Raw genomic sequence first — 25770 nt, forward strand, 5'->3', positions numbered from 1 at the left:
TTATTGTGGACTATCCTGTTCAAAAGTTTGCTCGTTATATTTTGGATGACGGTGGCGCCAAGCCGACACTTGAAATATTTACAGCAATATCTGGGTTTGCTGAAAGGTCCTAACATGGACTTGTAATTTCCTGCATAGCCATAACCCCCAGTACCAACTACGTTGGTGTGAAGCCGTTGTGCAACAGAAACACCAGAAGAATCAAGGTAAGCATCCACTCCTTACTATTTTTCTAATAATTCTTGAATGTGAATAGTCGAATAATTAGTTATTTGATGAATTGTCATTCCAAGATAATGTGATTATGTTGCTTTTACAAAAAAAACAATTTGTTTTGTGGCCAATTGCTCAACAGTGTGCATCATGCATATATTGATATGTTCTTAATGTTCTAGAAAAACTGTTGGACTGCAAAGTTTAAGCTAAATTTCTTTTTTTTTCTGTGGTAATTATTCTTGCTGAGAGGAGTTGTATTATAAACACTATGAAATCCATTTTGAGATTGATATGTCCATAATGATAATGTTATGAAAATGCCTTTCGAGTGCAAAGATCAAGCTTGATCTTAAATTTTTGTAGTGGTTATTCTAGTTGAATAATCCGTGCATGATGGATACTATGAAACCCATTCTGTTTTGGCATGTACATACTGACAGTATTTCAGAAACACCTTTGAAAATGGCAATAGTCTGCATCAATTTTTAATGACAGAGTCACCTCGGATCACAAGCTTGAAGAGTGTGGTGCATCCTCAACTACTGATCTGAAATTGGGTCAGAAGAGTCCTTCGTGATTCAGACGATTTTGGGGGAAATTTTGTGACCTGCTATGAGTTCAGTCCATCATTTGCTGTTACAGAATGTTTCATCATTAAACCCCTCCCTGCAGCCTCCGGTGAGCATTTAGATATGCCAGAACTGAGAGTATCAAAATTATAAATGGAATGGGGGACCGAAGTGCCACAACGATATATGCCTTAGTTTTACAGCTCCCATTCACAATGCTTCGATCCAGTATGATTTCAATTATTTCTTATAGGAATTCATTTGCATTCACGAATATCTTGTCCATTTGCCCATCTTCAGTTAGCTTTATTTCTTTTAGGCATCTCAGGTTGATCATAAGCTTAGCTAAGATTCTGAACTTCCTGTAGATAATTTCCCTGAATTTAGTGAGGATAGGTCATCGTGCTGTCCACATTCCATACTCTCCATTCTTTTGGCACCTTATACCTCTATTTGCCCCAACCTACCTGCTGTTGTGTTTCATACAACTGCGAGTATCATACTTTGCTCCTCTGTAAATATTACCATCATCTCACATATATACAACCTAACACTACTCCACCGACTGGATGCCCTCACCCTATGCAACCCAGTTACAATACCATCTTCACTGTGGGTTATTTGCTGCCACACCTTCACATCTGCTGCACATTTTTCACTACAACCAGTTTCAGCTCCACCATTTTTGCCCCACAGCAGCCCCTGTTGCTGCTACACTCACCTTAGCTTTTGTCATGGAGTGCCAACCATGCCATTTTTGTATATGGTATGCCATTCCAGCATAAGACACTGCTTCATCTTCATGCTATTGTTGCAACACTTACAACAGTACTCTCTAGCTCCTACCCTGCACCCGACATGGCATCTTAGATAGGCACATCTAGCTTTATGTTTTGCTCAATACATTTTATCTCACTCTCTTACATAGAAAGTTAATGCCCATTCTGGTTTTCATCTCCCTAAATAGTCTAAAGATATTTATGCTTACATTCGTAACATGATATGCTTGTGTCTCATTAAATCGGTTTTGCAGAAAATACATGAAGATTGCTATTGTGGTAATTTTTAAATTCAATATTGTAATAAGTTAGATATTAATGAAAATTCTACACCTTCAGTCTTAGATTAGAATGGATGAGCATGTAAATCACAATTGTTTCATTATTTTCCTTTGTTTCTAAAAATTCACAAATGGGAACACGAATGGCACGTGCACCATTTTATAAAAGGTGATTAATCCTAAGTTGATGATTTACATCAATGGCCATAGTTAGGATGTGAACAAGATTTAGGATTTTCATCTTTTATGGAATAACACTGGATCCATACTGGATCTCCTTCAAAAAATCATCATATTTTCGAATATTTTCTCCTTTTATTAGAGTTTAATTTAAAATTAGCTCAAAATATATACAACAACAACAACAACAATTATGCCTTCATCCCAAAACAATTGGGGTCAGCGATATGAACCAAAAAAGAAATTCATTTTGGGTCTTCCACATGAATCCTTTTCCTCCAATCATTTCTATCCAATGCCATGTCTTCGGTGAGGTTCAAAGCATTCATATCCTTTCCTATCATCTCCATCCAAGTCTTCCTAGGCCTACCCCGACCTCTTTTAACTAATATATTTTCCCATTTCTCCAACCTTCTAACTGGAGCATTATTAGGCCTTCGCCGAATATGTCCAAACCACCGTAAACGATTCTCTCGCATCTTATTTTCAATGGGTGCAACACCTACCTTCTTATGTATCTCCTCGTTCTGAATCTTATCTTTTATTGTATTTCCACACATCCATCTAAGCATCCGCATCTCAGCTACACTCATTTTTTTAATATGATGTCTCTTGGCAGTCCAACATTCCGTACCATATAGTAAAGTAGGCCTAATAGTCGTCCTATAAAACTTTCCCTTCAACCGCAATGGCATTCTACGATCGCACAACACTCCATTTGCACTTTTCCATTTCATCCACCCAACCTTTATCCTATGATTTACATCTCCATCAATTTCTCCATACTTTTGAATGATGGATCCCAAATATTTGAAATAATCATTCACCGGTATTTGTCGTTGTTTGTTGTGTTCAAAATATATAGCAATGGCCATAGTCAGGATATATTGATAGTTAATTTCATTTTAAACTCTATAAAAGCACCAAAATATATTTTATTCTCCACTTGAATTTAAATATGATTATTATATAATACATTCAATGACCATAGTCAAGGATGTATTATATCTTCAATCTTATTTTAATTCATTTAAAGAATAAAATAAGATTTTCAAATCCAATTTCAAAATTCTTTAAATTCATTCATCATTTAAAGATAGAACAACATCATACTTTCAAAATTCTTTTACAAAATCCAAGTGATCTCTTTCTTCAATCTCTATCTTAATTCATTCTTCTATCTTATTTCAAAGATTCAAATTTCGATTTCAAAGTCCAATTTGACTTTGAAATTTTGAATTCATTTGTTATATTCAAAATTCCATTTCCAAATTCAAGTCAAATTTCAAAGTTCAATTTAACTTTGAAGTTTCTGATTCATCTTCTGATTCAAAATCAAATTTTATCTTTTTACATTCAAATTCAAATTCAAAATCAAAATTTGAGATTGACTCTGAATCTCAAAGCTTGACCCCTCCTAAGTTTTAAATTCAATCTGGGTTTCCAAAACCCAGATCCATCTTCAAAAGTCCTATTTGGACTTTCAAAATCCAAATCCAAAGTTAAACCCAACTCCATCTTGGATCTCAGACTTCATATCCAAATTCTATTTAGGATCCAGAATCCAATTCCATCTTGGATCTCAGACTTCAGATCCAATTCCATTTTAAGATCCAGATCTTTAAATGCAATCTCCACTCTTGGATCTTAGACTTCAGATCCAAAATTCTATTTTAGGATCTAAAATCCAACTCCATCTTGGATCTCAGACTTCATATCCAAAATCCATTTAAGATCCAGAGTCCAATTCCATCTTGGATCTTAGACTTCAGATCCAAAATCTATTTAGGATCCAGACTCCAATTTCATCTTGGATCTCAGACTTCAGATCCAAATTCCATCATTGGATCTCAGATTTCAGATCTAATTTCCATTTAGGATTCTAAATCCAGAATTCAATTTCATCTTGGATTTCAACTCTATTTAGAATCCAGACTCTGGATTCAAATTCCATTTTGAATTCTAGATTTCAAATCAAACTCTATTCCCGATTCCAACTTTTCAAATCCAACTCCATCTCATTCCAGGTTTCAAAATCCAAGTTTATCTTGAGTCTTAAGATTCCAAAAACCAATTCTATTTCTAAATTCTATTTGATTTCTCAAATTTCATTTTGATTTCAAACTTCAAAACTAGAATTCAATTCTATTTCAATCATTGATCCAGGCTCGAAATTCTAAATTCAAAGTCCATTCATGACTTTGAAATTTCCTTTCTTCTCAACTTCAAAATCCAGATTTTTCAAAACCCTGATTATTCCAATAACTTAGAACTTTAAATCTTAAGTTCCAAATTAAAAACCATTTCTTCACTCTATTATCAGATTCATCTCAGAAATACTTGGAGGTTTCGAAATCATTTTCAAAAGAGCATACATCATTGCATTGCACAAACATGATTCTCTGTGCAATTAGACTTAGAATAAATTCTTAGACAATCTTATAGCAAAGCAAAAGGCATAAATTCAACCCTTGGTTTGATTACCCCTGGTAAAGGTGCCAGAAATGGTTGAACCTCATACCGACGATCGAATCCCGTCTCCCAAATTTTCCCGCAAATATTTTAAAACGGAGGCGAGTCATTTTCTAAACATTTTCAAAATTAAGGTCAAGTGAGACCCCGCAAAAGAGTTCCTCTTCTCTCTTTTTTTCTGTTACGACAATGAAGCCATACATGATACTTCAAGTACAAGGTTTTGATGATGAGCAAGTGAAATCAACTGCATTTCAGCTAAGGCAATGAAGACATTGAAGAATTCGATGAAGAATCTTTGAAGACTAGTGTGCAAATGTTAAATTCATTAAAAGTATTAGATTCTTGTAAGAGCCTTACTTAGAGTGCATATTTAGATTGCATTTCACCTAAAAAGTCTTTAGAAAACTTTTCTAAAAGAACCCCTCATGAAAATCTTTTTAGAAAACTCTTTTCTTAAATTTTCGTGTTTATTAGTCGACCAATAGACTCACCAGTCGACTAATCCTTTCGCGCCATATTTTCTAAAAAGTCATTTTTGTCAAATTAGTCGACCGAAGGTTTTATCAATCGACTGGACAGAATGTCTATTTTCTGAAAAATTAGCAGCAGTCGACTAATGGTTTTATCAGTCGACTGGACAGAACATGTGTTTTCTGAAAATTTAGCAGCAGTCGACTAATGCTTTTATCAGTCGACCGAACAGAATGTATGTTTTTCTAAAGATTTTAGCAGCAGTCGACTGAAAGGTTTTTCAGTCTACTGATGATATTATCAGTCGACTAATTTTATCTCTAGTCGACTAAGTTTCAAAAGTTCAGATTTTCAAACAGCTCGATTAACAGATCAATCGACCGACGATAACTGTCAGTCTACTAATAACTAACTATTAGTCGACTAACTATTGTTCTAGTCGACTAATTTTGTCGTTTTTCCTGAAACTTCAAAAAGGTGTGTCTTTTCATTTTTCAAACGTTTTGATCGTTCAAAATGGACTGTTTTGACACCCTTTCATACCCTCAACGTATGGAAACTTTCAACTATAAATATGAGTGCATTTTACACTAAAAAAGCACTGCAATTCAATCAATTTGAATCAATTACTCTTTGCTTTTCACTCATATTCATTTTCTCACTCACGTGATATTTTTCACTTTAGTTTTTCACTCAAATTTCTTTGAGAGATAGTGAATTTGTGAGTAGAGTATTTCAACAACCTCAAAAGCCAATTGCATCTCATTTGCATTCAAAAAAAAGGCTCATAGGTTGTATTATAAGTTGTTATTTATTTTCTGTAAAAGGAAGGACTCCTTGGTTTAAAGGAGTTGTTTGCTTTCAGTAGGTGTGTTACCGAAAGTGGGACCAGATTTGGTTTGTATGATCTTGTAGTTACACAAGGTTGATAGTGAAAATCTCAAGCGGGTTTTGCTTGGGGACTGGATGTAGGTCGGGAAAGACCGAACTAGGATAAAATCTTGTGTTCCTTTGTGTGATTGCTTTTCAAATTGCAAAATACGTTTATATTCCGCAGACAATTTTTAAAAGCACTATTCACCCCCCCTCTAGTGCTCATTGCCTCGATCCTACTGCACTTTCATTTGGTATCAGAGTCAGGTTTGCTATTATTTTGATTTGATCATCATCTAGCATGGCAACTACAACATCTCAGCACAAAGAAGGATGCTCCTCTGTTCGTCCTTCTCTCTTCGACGGAACAAATTATGGATACTGGAAAGTGAGAATGACAATATTCTTACAATCCATGGATCTCGAAATTTGGAGAGTTGTTTCAAAAAAGTACCAAATGCCATCAACTGATTTCAGCCAATGGACCGATAAAGAAAAGAAAACCACTTCACTGAATGTCAAGGCGATGAATGCATTATATTGTGTTGTTGACAAGGTAGAGTTCAATCGCATCTCTCAATGCTCTACAGCAAATGAAATCTGGCATACTCTTCTCGTGACTCACGAAGGTATGTCAAAGGTAAAGGAATCCAAAATTGCTTCTTTGGTTCATAAATTTGAATTGTTTAAAATGAAGTAAAATGAATCTATATCGGACATGGTAACAAGAATGACCGATATAACTAACACTCTGAAATCTCTTGAAAAAGAATATTCACAAGTTAATTTAGTCAGAAAGATCCTAAGGTGTTTAACTCCTGAATGGGAGAGAAAAACCACTGTTATTGAAGAGAAAAATGATTTAAACACTCTCACTCTTGAAGATTTAGTTGGTAACCTAATGGCATATGAAGTCCAACTTCAAGACAGACAAGAAGAAGAGCCTAAGAAGAAATCTCTTGCTTTTAAGGCTACTTCTGACTCAGAAAATTCAGAAGAAGATGAAGATGAAGATATTGCTCTCATTACTAGGCAATTCAGAAGATTCATCAAAAAGAGAAGATTTCAAAGAAAGGTAAAGAAAGCAGATTCTTCCAATCCCAATAAAGTCAAGTGCTTTAACTGCAAAAAGGCAGGACATATCAAGAAAGATTGTCCTCTTCTCAAAATCAAGCCCAATGACCAATTCAAGAAGAAAAAGGCATTTCAAGCATGTTGGGATGATAGTGACTCCTCTTCCAATGAAGAATCAAATGAAGAAGTCGCCAACATGTGTTTTGTAGCACAAGAAGATTCGGTAAGTCAATTTGACTATGATGATTTGTTAGAAGCATTCAATGATTTATATGCTAAATTTAAGAGTCTAAGTTCTAAAAACAAAGAGTTAAAAACTGAAAATTTAACCCTTGACTCTCAAAACAAAGTGTTACTTCAAGAGATAGAAGATCTCAAGAAGGAAAACTCTTGTCAAGCATTTGAGATAAAAGAAATTGGAACAAGAACCAATCTCTTACAAAAAGAAATAACTAATCTAAAAGAAAAATCAAATGATCTTTTTTCTATAGTGACCAAATTCATAAATGGTCAAGAGAATCTAGAAAGACTTCTTGGTTCTCAAAGGTGTTCGGTTAATAAAACAGGATTGGGATATAGCTTCTTTGATACTCAAAATAGACCAAACTATGTTGTGAAAAATCAAAGACAATATTCTCAACCATTTGTTCAAAGAACTAAATTTTCTAGTAGAAATGCATCTAATCATGGAACTTATAATACTTATGAGCCTAGACATGATTACTCTAGAAATGCTAAAGCTTGTTATAGAAAGAATATTTTTTATCAAAGGAAACCAAAATCCAAATGGATATGGGTTCCTAAGACTAACTCTCATGAACCCGAAAATAGAAATGTGTCAAATGCTTTGTCTTCTAATTTTGTTGTAGGTACACAAAATAAGGAGCAAATGGATATTGGACAGTGGTTGTTCCAAACATATGACTGGAAGGCCGGAGTTATTTTTCACCCTCCAAAATAAGGATGGAGAAACCTTCACCTTTGGTGACAATAGCAAGGGAAAAGTAATAGGTATTGGTAATATTGGTAATCCAAAATTTCCCTTGATAGAAAATGTTCTTTTAGTAGATGGTTTAATGCATAATTTATTATCTATTAGTCAATTATGTGATAAAGGTTTTCATGTTTCTTTTGAAAATGATTTATGCTTAATTTTTTATTTACAATCTAAAAAAATCATTTTTAAAGGTAAAAGAAGGAATAATGTGTATGAACTATATCTAGATGAGTTACCCACTTTTAATGAAAAATGTCTTATTGTTTTAAATGAAATTCAATGGTTATGGCACAAGAGACTTGGACATGTTAACTTTGAAATTATTTCCAAGTTATCCAAGAATGATCTTGTAAGAGGCGTACCTAAAATACCATATAAGAAAGTTCACTTATGTGATGCTTGCCAAAGGGGTAAACAAATCAAGAGTTCTTTTAAAGCAAAAGATATAGTTTCAACAAAATGTCCTCTTGAACTTTTACATTTAGATCTATTTGGACCATCTAGAATTCAAAGTTTGAATGGTAGCAAGTATGCTTTTGTTATAGTAGATGATTATTCTCGATTTACATGGGTGATTTTTCTAAAAAGCAAAAATGATGCTTTTTCTGAATTTACCAAACTTTATAGAAGAATTACAAATGAAAAATCTACATCTATAATTAAAATTCGTAGTGATCATGGTGGTGAATTTGAAAATGAATATTTTCTAAAGTTTTGTGATCTACATGGTATATCTCACAACTTTGCTTTTTTTAGAGCCGCTCCACAAAATGGAGTTGTTGAAAGAAAGAATAGAACATTGCAAGAATGTGCTAGAACCATGCTTCAAGATAAAAATTTACCAAAATACTTTTGGGCTGAAGCAATAAATACAACATGTTATGTTTTAAACCGTGTTCTTATTCGACCAATCTTACATAAAACATGTTTTGAATTGTATTATGATCGTATACCAAAGATCTCATATTTCAAAAAATTTTGTAGTAAATGGTTCTTGTTAAATACTAAAGATAATCTTGATAAGTTTGATTCTAAATCAGATGAATCAATATTTCTTGGATATTCTTCTAGAAGTAAAGCTTATCGTATTTTCAATAAAAGAACATCTTGCATTGAAGAATCTTTACATGTTGCATTTGATGAGAATTGTGAGCAGGTTATACCTCTAAGCGAAGGAGAAGAAGTAATACTTCAAGAAGAACCCTTGATAGAGAATACTTCTCAAGAAAATGTTCCTCTTCAACCTGTTTGGAAAGAAGTTCCCAATCATCCACATGAACAAGTTATTAGAGAAATAAAAAGTGGTGTTCAAACTAGAAGGCAATTAGAAAAATATATTGTGAATGTTGCTTTCATATCTAAAATAGAACGAAAGAATATCAATGAGGCTTGTGATGATGAATTTTGGCTTTTGGCCATGTCTGAAGAACTTAACCAATTTACTAGGAATGATGTTTGGGATCTAGTTGATAGACCAAAGGATCATTCGGTAATTGGAACAAGATGGGTCTTCCGAAATAAGCTGGATGAAAATGGCAAAGTCATTCGAAACAAAGCAAGGCTAGTAGCACAAGGCTATAATCAAGAAGAAGGCATAGATTTTGATGAAACCTATGCACCAGTGGCTCGATTAAAGTCAATTCGAATGATGCTTGCTTTTGCTAGTTACATGAACTTCAAGTTATATCAAATTGATGTTAAGAGTGCATTCTTAAATAGACACATCAATGAAGAAGTTTATGTAGAGCAACTTCCAGGCTTTGAAAATGAGAAATATCCAGAAAAAGTCTACAAATTAAAAAGAGCTTTGTACGGACTTAAACAAGCACCAATAGTGTGATATGAAAGACTACGAAATTTTCTAGATCAATCTGGTTTTTCCATTGGTCGGGTAAACTCCACTTTATTTATTAAAAGTCTTAATTCAGATATTCTTATTATGCAAATTTATGTTGATGACATAATATTTGGTTCTACTAATGATTCTCTTTGTAAAGAATTTGCTAAAGCTATGCAGGAAGAGTTTGAAATGAGCTTGATGGGATAATTAAACTACTTCCTTGGACTTCAAATAAAGCAAATTGAAGAAGAAATCTTCATCAATCAGGCTAAGTATACAAAAGAACTTCTCAAGAGATTTGGGATGGACTCATCGAAATCAAGAAGGAATCCTATGAGTACAACTACTTCTCTTGATAAAGATGAAAATGGTAAAAGTGTAGATACTAAACTCTACAGAGGTATGATCGGATCTCTATTATACTTAATTGCTAGTCGACCTGATATTATGTTTAGTGTTTGTATGTGTGCAAGATTTCAAGCTAATCCAAAGGAATATCATTTAACTGCAGTAAAACAAATTCTTCGTTATTTGAAAGATACTTCAGATTTCGGTTTGTTTTACCCAAAATCATCTTCCTTTGATTTAGTTTCATATAGTGATGCAAATTTTGCAGGAAGTAAATCTGATCGCAAGAGTACTAGTGGAACTTGTCATTTCTTAGGAAATTCCTTAGTCTATTGGTTTAGTAAAAAGCAAAATTAGTGTCACTCTCAACAACTAAAGTAGAATATATAGCAGCTAGTTTAGCGTGTTCACAAGTACTATGGATGAAACAGACCTTAAAAGATTTTGGTTTGAATTACTCCACAACAACTATTTATTGTGATAACACTGTGTTATAAATCTTTCTAAAAATCCTGTTCAGCACTCAAGAACTAAGCATATTGAAGTTAGACATCATTTCTTAAGAGATTATGTGTTAAAAGGAGATATTTCATTAAATTTTATTTTCACTAAAGAACAACATGCAGATATCTTAACTAAACCTCTTAAAAATGAAGATTTTATGAGAATTAGGAGAGAACTAGGTATTTGCTTGTTTTTGGATTTATAAAAATGATGATTTTTGAACAAAATCTCAAAATCGCACTATATTAGTCGACCGATAAAATTTTAGTCGACTAATGCTGTAAAATTTTAGAATGAATCACATCATATTAGTCGACCGATATATTTCTAGTCGACTGATGTTTAGAATGAGTCGCACATTCTTAGTCGACCGATAAAAGTTTTAGTCGACTAAAATTTTTTTTTTTAAATTTTAACTGAAGGGACCCGATACCCCTTGGATTTTTTAACACCCGTTTTTTTTTAAGGGCATTGTTTCATTTTATTTTCACACCTTTTCGTTTTTTCTTAAAAACAAAACCCTTTGAAAAACAAAACCCTCTCTCTCTCTCTCTTTCCTCTCTCTCTTCCGAAAAAACCCTCAGAGTGTCGTTCGATCCTATCCTCGCCGGAATTTTCTTGTCGTGACAGGGAGACGCCAGAATCTTCTGGCCGTGACCAGGAAATGTCGGAATCCTCTTGCAGTAACTGGCACATTGATCATGCATATAAATCAGGGTTAATTAACATTTAAATATGCATGATTTTATGAAATAATGTTTCAAAAACCCAATTTTATGTTAGTTTTCGAGTAAATGTGCTAAAATGATTTAAAAATAGAAAATGCAAGAAAAATAGTTTTAGTTTACATTTTTATGCATATTTTAGTTTTTGTTATATTCATAGTAGTTTAGTTTTAGTTTTCAATTAAAAATAAAAATAAAAAAAAATAAAAATAAAAATAAAAAAAATAAAAAATAAAATAAAAATAAAAATTAGAGTTAAAAATTAGAGTTAGATATATTGTGAAATGAGGGTAGTGTAATTTTTTTTAGAGTAGTTAGTTAGTTTGAGGTTTTTAGTAAATAGTTTGTTTTTTTTTTAATACTCTTTTAAATAGTTTGTTTTTTTTAGATTTTTTTTTTAAAAAAGAAAAAAAATAATAATAATAATAAACCAAACCGGTTCAAACCGGTTTGCATTTGGTTTTTAAACTGAAAAAAAATATATAATAATCACAAACCGGTTTAACCGGTTTGCATTTCAAAATAAAGAAAATAATCCGGTGAAACCGGTTTGGATTTTGTTAAAACAAACAGCAAACCGGTTCAAAACCGGTTTGCTTGTTTTTAAAAACCCCAAAACAGAAAAAAAGAGGCGCCTCCCCCATTCACGGCTGAGCCCTCTTGTTTTCCCCTCTTTCCCTCTCTTTCCCTCTTTTCTCACCCTCCTCCACTAACACCGACCTCTCTTTTTCCCTACCTTCCCCTTCTCCCTCTTTCTCTGTCTACACTCCAGCCGGCGGTAGTGGTGGAAGTTCTTCATTCCGGTGACAGCGTGGTGGTGGAGGTCGCCACTTCTTCTTCTAATCCTTCTGGTTCACGGTGAGTTTTCTTCATCCTCTGCATCTTCTTCTTCTTCTTCTTCTTCTTCTTCTTCTTCTTCTTCTTCTTCTTCTTCTTCTTCCAATTCTTCTTCTTCTTCTTTTTCCAAATTCTTCTTCTTCTTCCTCCGATCTTCAGTTCTTCATCCTCTTCTTCTTCTTCGTCTTCTTCTTATCATTTACTTTTTCATCTTTATTTGCATTAGCAGTTTTTCTGTTTGCAGTAGCTTGTTTTAAAAAAAGAAAAAAACATAAATCGGATTGTGTGTGTTGCATCTCAGTTTTCACATCATCCGTTGAGTTTTTATTTTCTTGCATTAGTATTTCCCCTTTTTCATGTCTCTCTGATTAGTTTTGATCTTGTATTTTCAGTTTAGTTCCTTGTTTAGGTGCATAATGCATAATATCTACATCCATTTCTTTACAACAGCATTTGATCATTAATGTGTTGTTATGGCAATCAATAAAAGAAAAATTTCAGGTGAAGTCTCCAGCAGTCGAGCCTGATTTGCATTTTGAAAGATAATCAATCGTTTGCATTTGAAGAATTGATCATCTAGATTGATCAAACTTGATTCACGGTGTCTATTGAAATGCCCCCTGTTTCCGGCAATGAAATCTCAGAATTTGTTATTTCTGCTGTCTGATCACTGTAGAAATCACCGTGCCTTTTATTGTAAGATGTGGATCTGAATTTTTTTATGGCAAGTTTTAAATCTCAAAATCGATCAACAATTTCTGTTAGTTCTTATTAAATCCCGATTGTTGTGTCTTTAATTGGTGATTAAGTGATTAATGTGATTTCTAGCAATGGAATACCTGAAATTTCTGGTTCGGATGCTAGTTAATGTAAGCTTCAGTAGTCATTACAGATTTTAGAATGTAATTGTTATGAATTCCAGTGAGAGTTGAGTTCTATAATTGTTGTTTGAAATTCTGTTGCTGACCACTGTGTATTTGAGTTTGTTGTTTGAAACTCTAATCGATATAGCATGCTGTTAATTTTGGTGAATGCTAGTAATTGTTTGAGGTTTGTGTGAGGACGGCTCTACTGTTTTCTGATAGCAGTTTGTTGCAAGTTCGTAACAGTTTTTATCTATGTGCTAAATTGGAATATTGGATTGTTAGATTGTACTTGTTACAAATTGATTGCTTATCTACATTCAATGGAAAGTTTAATTTGTTGTGTGAATGTTTTAACTGCTGATGAATGGGTGTTAGTTGAGTGATTTGTTGGTTAATTAGTAGAATAATTTTTTAGTTATGGTTATGTCAGGTGAAATGGTTAGCTTAATTGTTAGTTAAGTAATTGTTAGTTGTTAGTCAATTTGAATTGTTAAAAGTTGTTTAGTTAGTTAAGTGAATAATTAGCTATTAGTTAAGTAAGTAACTGTTAGTCATTTAGTTGCATCTTAGTCAATTAGAAATTAGTTTTATTTAGTTAAGAGAATGTTGTCAGTTAGTTTTGATTTTAAATTTAGTTCTTAAAATTACTTAGTGAATTGGTTAGTCATTGTATTTTAGCATTTAATTAGTATACTTTTAGTAGTGTAATTTCTATAAGTATCTTGTACTGCTCGTGTTCATCTGAATTGTGCAGGATAGCACAGACTGGAGCGGAAGCAATTACGTGACACGAAGTACGAAGAATAAAGCTTCTTTTTACTTTTCAGTTTAGAATTAGGAATTTAATTGGGTTTGTAAATATTGCACTTTACGCCCTCTGCGAAGGGTATTCATTTGTTGTAATAGTTAGTTGTTTTACTTTTCTTAAACATTTTACATTTCAATAATTTGGCAATAAAGATTAGTTTAGATTTGTGTACTTGAATACGATATATTCCTGTTCCCTGAGTTCGACCCGGTCTCATCCACTAGTGAGAACCGATTTTTATTATTTGATGTCTGGTTTTCACATGTTTTTCATATAAAAAATCTTTTCAAAATTACAACGATTTAAAAGAAGACATCACGCATCTTCAAATCATGCCGGAATCCTCTTGTCGTGACAGTGTATCTTCAGTCATTGCCGGAATCCCCTTGTGGCCGCCTTCTCACCCGCCATCAGCCACCGTATCCTCCTCTATTTCTGTTTCACAACGTCGGACAACATCTTCCTTCTGTCGGACGTCGTTTGGAAGCCGACATTCTTTTTGGTAAATCTATTTTTTTAACCATGCCTCGTTCGAAGTCTGCATCTGCAAAAGGTTTAGGTTCTCCTCCTCCTACACCTTCAAGACATGGATTTTCACTCAGATTACTTCGAAATCCTCTTTTATATGATACATTTGAATCAATTTCTGCACTACCTATTCTACCAGGCCGAAATGTACTATTTCACCTGTTTTCTCGTTACAAAATAAGAGAATTATTTCCAGGAATTTCACATCTTTTTTATGACTGTGCAGATACCCTTCATTATCCTTTTCTGATTCACTTGTTTTATACGAATTTAAATATGGATCATGAAACTGGAGTTCTGTCATCTCTTGTTCGTGATGTTGAAATCGAGTTTGATTCAAAACTACTTAGAGAAATCCTAGAAACTCCATCTTCAAACACTCTTTTCAACACTGTTGAACTAAATGATGAGAGAATTTTTGAACAAATTCTTCTTCCAGGTGCACCTCACTACCCTCCTTTCAAAAATACTAATTTTCAAACTCGTGCACGCATTGTTGGACGAATCCTTGCCCACAATATTCTACCTAAAACTGGTTCTTTTGATTATTATTCCACAGATCTATCTACGGCTCTTTATGTTTTATTTGGAAATATTTCTGTAAATTGGGCCAATGTGTATTTTACAAATTTGTAGAAACAAAAACCATTTCTTCCTTATGGTTGTCTTCTAACTCGTATTTTCAGACATTTCAAAGTTCCTTTAACAAATGAAAAATATATTGAACAAAAAGAGTTCTTTGATCAAACAATTTTTAAAAGAATGAAAATTAAATATCTGCCTCCTTTAAATGTTGATCAAACTAAACCATCTGATCCTACTGAACCATCAATTTCTGAACCTTCACCTTCTGCGACACCTTCATCTCATGCAAAAAGAAAGAAATTTTCTACAAGTCAAGACAATGATGAAGTTTTGCAGCGACTGGAAGCATTAGAGCTGCATCAACGCACTTTTCGTAAAGATGTGACTCAACAACTGTCTTCGATTCAGAAAGATGTGACTGCAATTAAGGATTTGCTCAACCAACTTTTCTGATCTTTATGTTCTGTCTTTACTAAACTTTGATACTTTATGGGTTGTAATATTTTAAACTTGTATCTCCATTTTGCTTATGCTATTTCTGCCCTTATTATTTTTTATTATGACAAAGGGGGAGAAAAAGATAGAAATTGCATATTGCATTATGACATGGAAATTACATCATGTGAAAACACTGAAAATTTCATGAAGTAATGATGGAAATGCAAACCAATCAATATGTGATATATGTACTTTGAATGGACTAACTTTTAATGTTTTGCAGCATATTGATAGGGGGAGTAAAATCTCCATCTATGCATCTAAAGGTTTCATCTTTGATTAAGTTTGTCATCATAAAAAAGGAGGAGATTGTTACGACAATGAATCCATACATGATACTTCAAGTACAAGGTTTTGATGATGAGCAAGTGAAATCAACTGCATTTCAGCTAAGGCAATGAAGACATTGAAGAATTCGATGAAGAATCTTTGAAGACTAGTGTGCAAATGTTAAATTCATTAAAAGTCTTAGATTCTTGTAAGAGCCTGTGATCATCTCAAAATTTTTCCTCTCTTGTTGGTTTCTCTCTCTTCCTTCTCTTTTCCTTTTCCAACCTCTATTTTCCTCCTTTTGGAATGGAGAAGAATAAAAGAAAGAAAAGAAAGAGAGAAGAGAAAAGAAAGAAAGAAAGAGAGAAGAGGAACTATTTTGCGCGGTCTCACTTGACCTTGATTTGAAAAATATTTAGAAATTTAACTCGCCTCCGTTTTGAAAATATTGCGGGAAAAAGATGAAGAGACGGGATTCGCTCGTCGGTACGAGGTTTGACCGTTTCTGGCGCATTTACCAGGGGTAATCGAACCAAGGATCGAATCTATGCCTTTTGCTTTGCCTAAATATAATCTAAAAATTTATTCTAACTCTAAATGCACAAAGAATCATACTTGTGCAATGCAAGGATGTATGCTCTTTTGAAAAGAATGTTTTGGAAATTTCCAAGTATTCTGAGATGAACTTGATAAGGGAGTGAAGAAATAATTAAATCTAACTTTAGAACTTGAGATAGATCAGAGAAGTTCTAAGCCTTTGAAGTAAATCAGAGTTGGGAAAATAAATGAGAAAGGATGATTTGAAGCTTTTGAAATGAAATTTCAAAGTCAAAAATGAACTTTGAATTTTGGACTTAGATTTAGGAGGGATAAATCTGTGGAAAGAGGAATTTAGAATTGAGACTTTCAAAGTCATAATGGACCTTTTGAATTCAGAATCGATTTTCAAGGGTCGATTTTGAATTCAATGTAGGAATTTGAATTTTGAATTCAGACTTGAGAAATAATATTGGCTTTTGAAAATAGAAGATGAATTTAGATTTGAAATGGAATCTTGATCTGATATCTGAGATGGAATTGGATCTGGGATTTGAAATGGAATTTGAATGTAAAATTTGAGATCCAGGATGGAATTGAATTCTGGATCCTAAAGGGAATTTGGATCTGAGGTCTGAGATCCAAGGTAGACTTGGGTTCTGGATCCTAAGATGGATTTGGATCTGAAGTCTGAGATCCATGATGCAATTTGGATCTGAAGTCTAAGATCCAAAAGTAGAATTTGTATTTAAAAGACTAGATCCAAGTTGATCTAATTTTGGATTTAAGTTTTTGAAAGTCCAAAAATGGGACTTTTGAGTATGGATCTGGGTTTTGAAAACCCAGATTGAATTTTAAAACTTAGAAAAGGCCAAGCTTTTGAAATTCAGGAACAATCTCAAACTTTGATTTTGGATTTGAAAAGATGAACTTGGTTTTGAATTTGAAGATGAATCAGAAGTTTCAAAGTTAATTTGAACTTTGAAATTTCATTTAGAATTTGAATTTTGGATATACAAATGGATTTCAAAGTCAAATTGGACTTTGAATTTTGAAGTTTTAGAATTTGAATTTTGGATATACAAATGGATTTCAAAGTCAAATTGGACTTTGAATTTGAAGTTAGAATTTGAATTTTGGATATACAAAAGGGATTTCAAAGTCAAATTGGACTTTGAATTTGAAGTTTAGAATTTGAATTTTGGATATACAAAAGGATTTCAAAGTCAAATTGGACTTTGAATTTGAAGTTAGAATCCAAAAATGATATTTGAATTTATAAGAGTTAAAAAAATTTGATTTGAGAAGTGAAGAAGATATCTGAAGGAAATCACTTGGATTTATGAAAAAGAATTTTTGAAAATATGATGTAATTCTATCCTAAATGATGAATGAATTTAAATAATTTGAAATTGGATTTTAAAAAGCTATTCCATTCTTTAAATGAATTAAAATAAGATTGAAGATATAATACATCCCTGACTATGGTCATTGAATGTATTATATAATAATCTATGTTTAAATTCAGGTGAAGAATAAAACACATTTTTGTGCTTTTATAGAGTTTAAAATGAAATTAACTCTCAATATACCCTGACTATGGCCATTGATATATGTTTTGAGTTAATTTTGAGTTAATTTTAAGTTAAACTCTGATAAAAGAAGATAACATTTGAAAATATGATGATTTTTAGAAAGAGGATCCAGTGTGGATTCAATGTTATTTCGTAAAAGATGAAAATCCTAAGTCTTGTTCACATCCTGACTATGGCCATTGATGTAAATCATCAACTTAGGATTTAATCACCTCTTATGGAACGGTGCACGTGCCATCCGTGTTTCACCATTTGTATAGTTTTGAACATAAAAGAGGAAAATGTCATGAATCAAATAATTCTAGAAGATATGTATATGTTCATGCATTCTATTCTAAGACAAAGAATATAAATTTTCATTGTATCTAGCTATTACGATCATTGAAAGGAGATTCGAGATGATTGGATTCTAATGTAAGGGAGGAAATCAACATTTTCCATATATCCCTGCAAAACAGAGTTAGAAACCCTATATACATATAATGAAGTCTAATCCAATGAGCAATATATATATATATATATATATATATATATATATATATATATATATATATATATATATATATGTATATATATATAATGCATCATATTATTAATGGATATAGGGGATGCAAGAATATGATGAAATGAGAGATGCAAAATGTAATGAGATAAGAAATACAAGAATGAAATGAAAAGTGTAAGAATGTGATGAATTGAGAAATACAAGATGTAATATGAAGGTGTTATGAAGCAAAATGAGAAACCTCTAATAGGATCCTCAATTATAAATTCTTTTGAGTTAGGTAAATGGTCAAATTACAACTGGATATGCATTCAGAAAATTGAAATCAAATGGTCATAAAACAGGAAATGCATAAATATGCAATGCATACATTATTTCTGCACTCAACTTCACAGAGCCATACCTCTCAAATTATAAAATATTCTCCAACGAAATTTAATATATGGACTTACTATATATCAATGAATGTACATACAGGAGGTGGTCTTGAAATTATGATTGGGTTTTGATATATTCAAATGAGAATATGGCTCGAAATCAAAACTGCTCACCTGAGCTTTTAGACTCCATAATCCAAAGGCAATTCCCAAAGGGTGCAGGTATGGCCTCCCATGTTTTACTCTGCTACAAAAGAATGGCTTCCCAGAGATATTTGCAATGAATCTAAGATTCCAAGCTGCCCATCTTTATTCAGAAAGCTAAACCATCCTGAGCCAGCATCATTATTTCAAAATCCTCCTAGTCACGACAGTTAGTATATTTTCTGAAAAAGGGCGAGCTGAATAATCAGCAACCATGATCTTCACAGTGAACATTTAACTGACTCAAGCTCATGATGAGGGTAGCAGTATAGTACTGGGACTAGAACATTGTGATGGTGGGGAATTATAAGTGTTAGTGCAGAAGTGTAACAATTGTGGCAGCAGCTGGCGCAGAGTGTGCTGCTGGAAATGAAAATGAACATATAACTTGGTTCCATTTGACCACCAACGTTGGGTGCTGATATGGCAATTTGTACCCCAGAAACAAGAGCACCAGCGAGCACTCCAGACAGAGTTTCCACACCAAAGAAGGTTCCCACAATGAGGGGAGTGAGCATAACGAGAGCACCGGGAGGAATCATCTCCCTGAATGATGTATCTGTGGATATCTTGGCACAGGTTGCATAGTCTGGCTTTGCAATGCCCTCCATGAGACCAGGAATGGTATTGAACTGCCTACGCACTTCCTCCACCATCTTCAGCACTGCCTACGCTCTTTATTGTCATGGCTGAGAACCAGTAAGGAAGCATTGCACCCCACAATCAGCCCAATGAAAACCTTGGGGGACAAGACATCTACAATAGAAATCCCTGCCCGGCTAACAAAAGCTCCAAAGAGTGCCAGTGAAACCAGAGCAGCCGATCCAATTGCAAAACCCTTGCTGATTGCAACTGTGGTGTTTCCAACAGACTCAAGGGCATCAGTTCTCTCACGGATCCTATGGCTCATTCCAGCCATCTCAGCAATACCACCAGCATTGTCACTAACAGGACCATAAGCGTCAATGGCCAGCCCAGTGGCAATTGTGCTGAGCATTCCAAGGGCAGCCATGGCAATCCCGTACATAGCAGCAAGGCTGAAACTAACATAGATGCTCACGGCAATAGCAAAAATTGGGATAATAACGGACTTGTATCCCAAGGCCAGGCCAAAAATAACATCGGTTGCAGCACCAGTCCTACAAGCATCTGCAACATCCTGAACGGGACCATATGCATTGCTGGTGAAATATTCAGTTATGAATCCAATAATAAGACCAGACCATAAACCGATGGTAACACAAAAGAAAAGCTGCCAGTTCTTCACAATCTTCTGAACTCCGAAATTGAAAATTGTGAAGGATGGTGGGAGAGAAAGCCAGCAAATAATGGCAACTCCAGCAGTCATCAAAGCTGTGGAGATAATAAGCTGCCTCTTTAGTGTTGGTTCAATTTCCTTCACTGTCTTGATCTCAAAGAAGTCAATCGCAAAAAGTGTGGTAATCAAGCACACCAAAATACCCACAGAGCTAACAATCAAGGGGGAAAGCATAGGGGTTAGCTCATGGTAGATTCCAAATGAAGAAATAGAGCCCACAACAAGTGTTGCACAGGTAGACTCAGCATATGAACCAAAAAGATCAGATCCCATTCCAGCAATATCTCCCACATTGTCACCCACATTATCAGCAATCACAGCAGGATTACGTGGGTCATCCTCAGGAATGTTCCTCTGAACTTTTCCTACAAGGTCTGCACCAACATCTGCAGCTTTAGTGTAAATGCCTCCACCAACTCTTCCAAAGAGAGCCATGGAAGAACCACCAAGCCCATAACCAGTGATGGATTCAAAAAGACCTTCCCAGTCATCACCATAATACAGCTTGAAGAGGTTGATGGCAATATAGAGCACAAGCAGACCATTTACAGCAAGAAGAAATCCCATAACTGCACCAGACCTGAATGCAATAATAAAAGCCTTTCCAACACCTTTTCTTGCCTCAAGAGTTGTCCGAGCATTTGCATATGTTGCAATTTTCATTCCAAGGAAACCAGACACCACAAACGTGAAAGCACCTAGCAGGAAGGAGACGGTGCTGAAAATAGCATTGGCAAGAGCAGGTTTGCACATATTTTCTTTGCTGTAGGTACATGGTCGGCTTTTTGTACTTCGAAGATGGCGCTCTGGATGTCGGCGCACTTGCCGACGACACTGTGGTCGCTGAGATTCAACGGAGGAAGGTGGAGACAGATCTCTGGAGTTCTGAAAAAAAAAAACATTTGATCTCCTGTGTTGCAATATGGTGCCCCTTTGTTAGCCGATTAAGAGGGGAATCTGTCCTCTGCAGTCGATCCTGGGAAAAGACATGGATATGTGGTTTTCTGAACCACGATCGACCTTTGATCACTGTAGCTGGAATCAAGCTTCTTTTAGTTGTTTGTGATCTTACAGGGAGGAAGGAGGTTGATCGATGGAATCGCTTGAGAGTATTGCAGTGGAAGGATAAGGAATGGATGGTGGTGGTAGGAGACCGATCAGAGGCAAATGGAGGGGTGGGGGACGGATTAAGAAGAAGAAGATGGAGGGGTCGATAATGGATGAATTTTAGGGTTTCTTGAAGGTGGTTTATGTAGAGGGTGGAGGCTCCTTCTGGATAGGGGGAGCCTGCGGCTGATGGAGGCATGAAGGAGAATCGGTGGTTGAAGATGAGGGGTTGAGGGAAGAAGGAGTTGTTGAAGATGGAGGGTAAGAATGAGAGGGAAGAGCGTGCGGGAGATGGCCGTTTCTTCTTTCTCAAATTTCCAAAAGAAGGATTCCCTCTTTTTAAGATTTTTGTAAAATGGCTCAAAAATGAGGTTTTTGGCAAAAATTCCATTTTTCAAGTTTTAAAACCATTTGCTTTTTCCTCAATTTTTGAATTTTATATTGCTTTTCCATTTTTTTGTATTTTTTGTAGTAGAAAACTGAGATTTTAAAAGAAAACTAAGTTTTAAACACTATTTTTTTGTATTTTTTTGAGAAATATTTACAAAAGTATTTTTCTGAGAATTTCCGACCATTTCGAGGAAATTTCTTCAGAAGAATGGGTTTGGACCTAGGTTTTGAGAAAATGTTTGAGTTTTGACACTTGAATCGAGAAATACAATGTAATGGATCCAAACGGATGTTGAATGGACTGTTTGAGCTATTTAAAGGCTATTTTTGGTGTTTTCTATAATTTTAATTTAAAATTTGAACAAGGAGACCCAGATTTGGATCTGGACAATGGATCCAGATCCGAAATCAATTTAAACATATCAAATGAATTTAATTTCAATAAAACTTGAGAAATGAACTGGAATTTAGATTTGAAATGACTCATTTGCTCAAAAAATGAATTTAGGGGCAAAAAGGGAATATTTAAAAGATTTTGAAAAAATTGGGGTGTTCACAGAGCCTTACTTAGAGTGCATATTTAGATTGCATTTCACCTAAAAAGTCTTTAGAAAAACTTTTCTAAAAGAACCCCTCATGAAAATCTTTTTAGAAAACTCTTTTCTTAAATTTTCGTGTTTATTAGTCAATCAATAGACTCACCAGTTGACTAATCCTTTCGCGCCATATTTTCTAAAAAGTCATTTTTGTCAAATTAGTCGACCAAAGGTTTTATCAGTCGACTGGACAGAATGTCTGTTTTTTGGAAAATTAGTAGCAGTCGACTAATGGTTTTATCAGTCGACTGGACAGAACATGTGTTTTCTGAAAATTTAGCAACAGTCGACTAATGCTTTTATCAGTCGACCGGACAGAATGTATGTTTTTCAAAAGATTTTAGCAGCAGTCGACTGAAAGGTTTTTCAGTCTACTGATGATATTATCAGTCGACTAATTTTATCTCTAGTCGACTAAGTTTCAAAAGTTCAGATTTTCAAACAGCTCGATTAAGAGATCAGTCGACCGACGATAATTGTCAATCTACTAATAACTAACTATTAGTCGACTAACTATTGTTCCAGTCGACTAATTTTGTCATTTTTCCTGAAACTTCAAAAAGGTGTGTCTTTTCATTTTTCAAACGTTTTGATCATTCAAAATGGACTGTTTTGACACCCTTTCATACCCTCAACGTATGGAAACTTTCAACTATAAATATGAGTGCATTTTACACTAAAAAAGCACTGCAATTCAATCAATTTGAATCAATTACTCTTTGCTTTTCACTCATATTCATTTTCTCACTCACGTGATATTTTTCACTTTAGTTTTTCACTCAAATTTCTTTGAGAGATAGTGAATTTGTGAGTAAAGTATTTCAACAACCTCAAAAGCCAATTGCATCTCATTTGCATTCAAAAGAAAGGCTCATAGGTTGTATTATAAGTTGTTATTTATTTTCTGTAAAAGGAAGGACTCCTTGGTTTAAAGGAGTTGTTTGCTTTCAGTAGGTGTGTTACTGAAAGTGGGACCGGATTTGGTTTGTATGATCTTGTAGTTACACAAGGTTGATAGTGGAAATCTCAAGCGGGTTTTGCTTGGGAACTGGATGTAGGTCGGGAAAGACCGAACCAGGATAAAATCTTGTGTTCCTTTGTGTGATTGCTTATCAAATTGCAAAATATGTTTATATTCCACAAATAATTTTTAAAAGCACTATTCACCCCTCCTCTAGTGCTCGTTGCCTCGATCCTACTGCACTTTTATTTTCTTTTCTCTTCTCTCTTCTTTTCTGTATTTTATTTTCTCCCTTCAAAAAGGAGGAAATAGAGGTTGGAAAGGAAAAGAGAAGAAAGAGAGAGAAATACCAAGAGAGGAAAATTTTTGCGATGATCACAATCTAGTTAAGGCCAAGGTCATCATTGGCATGCCGCCTCTGACTAATCTCAAAGAATTGCGTAGCCTTCAGGGACGTATGCAATCAATTCGGCGATTCATATCCAATCTGACCATGAGATGTGAGTTTTTCAATCATTTGCTCAGAAAAGGAGTGAAGTTCAAATGGGGACCAGAGTGTCAGCAATCATTTGAGCGTATCAAGAAATATCTTCTCAATTCTCCTGTTTTAAAACCGTCAGAATTGGGAAAACCCCTACTGCTATACATTTCAGTTAATCAAGTTGCTTGTGGTGGGTTCTTGACGCAATATGAAGAAGGCAGTCTAATAGAGCATGCCATTTACTATGTGAGCAAAACCTTCATTGATTATGAGAAGAAATACTCTCAGATAGAGAAGACATGTCTAGCTCTGGATTGGATGTGTCAGAAATTGAGACACTATCTGCTGGTATCTGAAGTCAAGATCCTATCCAAATTAAATCCTCTCAAGTATATTTTAGAGCAACCCTTTCTCAGCGAACGGATTGCCAAATGGCAAGTCCTATTGATGCAATATGATCTGGAATATGTCTCCCAGCAATCCATCAAAGGCCAAGCAATTGCAAATCAATTGGTAGATTTCCCTCTAGCAGAGGATGTTAAAGTCGAGAATGATTTTCTCGATGAGTGGATCTGCAATATTCAACAATCTCCAATTTGGAATTTATTCTTTGACGGTTCCAAGAATATGGCAGGCATAGGAATCGGGATTCTGTTAATCACACCTGAGAAGAAGATGATCCCCTTTTCTCTCAAACTGGATTTTTAGTACACTCATAATATGGCCGAGTATGAAGCTTTGATATAAGGTCTGAAAATTCTATAGGATTTCAATGTCAAAAGAGTGCATGCCTATGGTGACTCATTTCTCGTCGTCAATCAAGTCCTAGCCGAATGGCAAGTGAAGGATCAGAAATTACTTCATTATCAGAAGATTGTCTCAGCTCTTGCCGACAAATTCGAAGAATTCCAACTTTTCCATATCAAGAGAGACTTCAATCAAGTTGCAGACAGTTTAGCCAATCTGGGATCCATCATGTCTTTCAAAAGCAAAGAATCTTGTCGCTCCTTTGAAATTGGCAGACTTGATCAACCTGCTTTCATCCCAGTAGAACAGATAAACCAGGCTGAGCAAAAGAAGAAGCCCTGGTATCATGACATTAAAAATTTCATTGAAATTGGTGAATTTTCTCCAGAGCTCTCAAAGAAAGAGCAGCGAGCAATTCAATGTATGTCTGCTCGATATTTTATTCTTGTCGATGTCCTCTGTCGTCATGGATTCAGCTCTGAATATTCCATATGTTTGGACGAAGAAGAAGCCAAGAAGTTGTGCAAGAAGCACATGAAGGCATTTGCGGCGGTCATGTCGGCTACCAAACTCTTGTCAAACAAATCATCTGAGCAGGATATTACTGGAAAACTAGGCAACAAGATTGCTATTGTTTTGTGAAGAAGTGCGTTCAATGTCAGATACATGCACCTTCCATTCATGCGCCAGCGACATATTTGCAATCTAGCGTCTCGCCATGGCCATTTTCAATATGGGCTTTTGATGTTGTAGGCCCCATCACTCCTTTTGCTTCAAATGGCCATAAATATTTTCTTGCCGCAACAGAATATTTTACTAAATAGGTAAAAGCAGTCACTCTACGTATAGTCGAAGGTCGACATGTGGTCTCATTTATCCACAAGAATATCCTATGTCATTTTGGCATACCGCATGATATTGTGTCGGATAATGGCAGTCATTTCAAGAATGAGAGAATGAGGACATTCTGCTCAAAATTCAAAATCCATCATCATTTCTCCGCTCCTTATTATCCTCAAGGGAATGGTCAAGCAGAGGCCACCAATAAGATTTTGATTCGAATCTTGGAGCGAACTTTAGAAACAGGTCGTGACTGGCATGAGAAGATTCATGATGCGTTGTGGGCGTACAGAACCACCATTCAAACTCCAACTAATGCTACTCCGTCAGAACTTGTCTGCGGAACTGAAGTAGTACTACCTCTACATGTTCAGAAACCTGCTCTGAA

At 34.7% G+C, this 25770-nt stretch overlaps 1 pseudogene; it reads right to left on the reverse strand.

Annotated features, from left to right (window-relative positions):
* Positions 1–19163: 19163 nt before the first annotated feature.
* Positions 19164–21410, reverse strand: LOC149849226 (pyrophosphate-energized vacuolar membrane proton pump pseudogene; annotated as a pseudogene).
* Positions 21411–25770: the final 4360 nt, after the last annotated feature.

Source organism: Nuphar pumila, chromosome 1 (genome assembly GCF_984573655.1).
Source record: "Nuphar pumila chromosome 1, dmNupPumi1.hap1.1, whole genome shotgun sequence".
Classification (NCBI taxonomy): domain Eukaryota; kingdom Viridiplantae; phylum Streptophyta; class Magnoliopsida; order Nymphaeales; family Nymphaeaceae; genus Nuphar; species Nuphar pumila.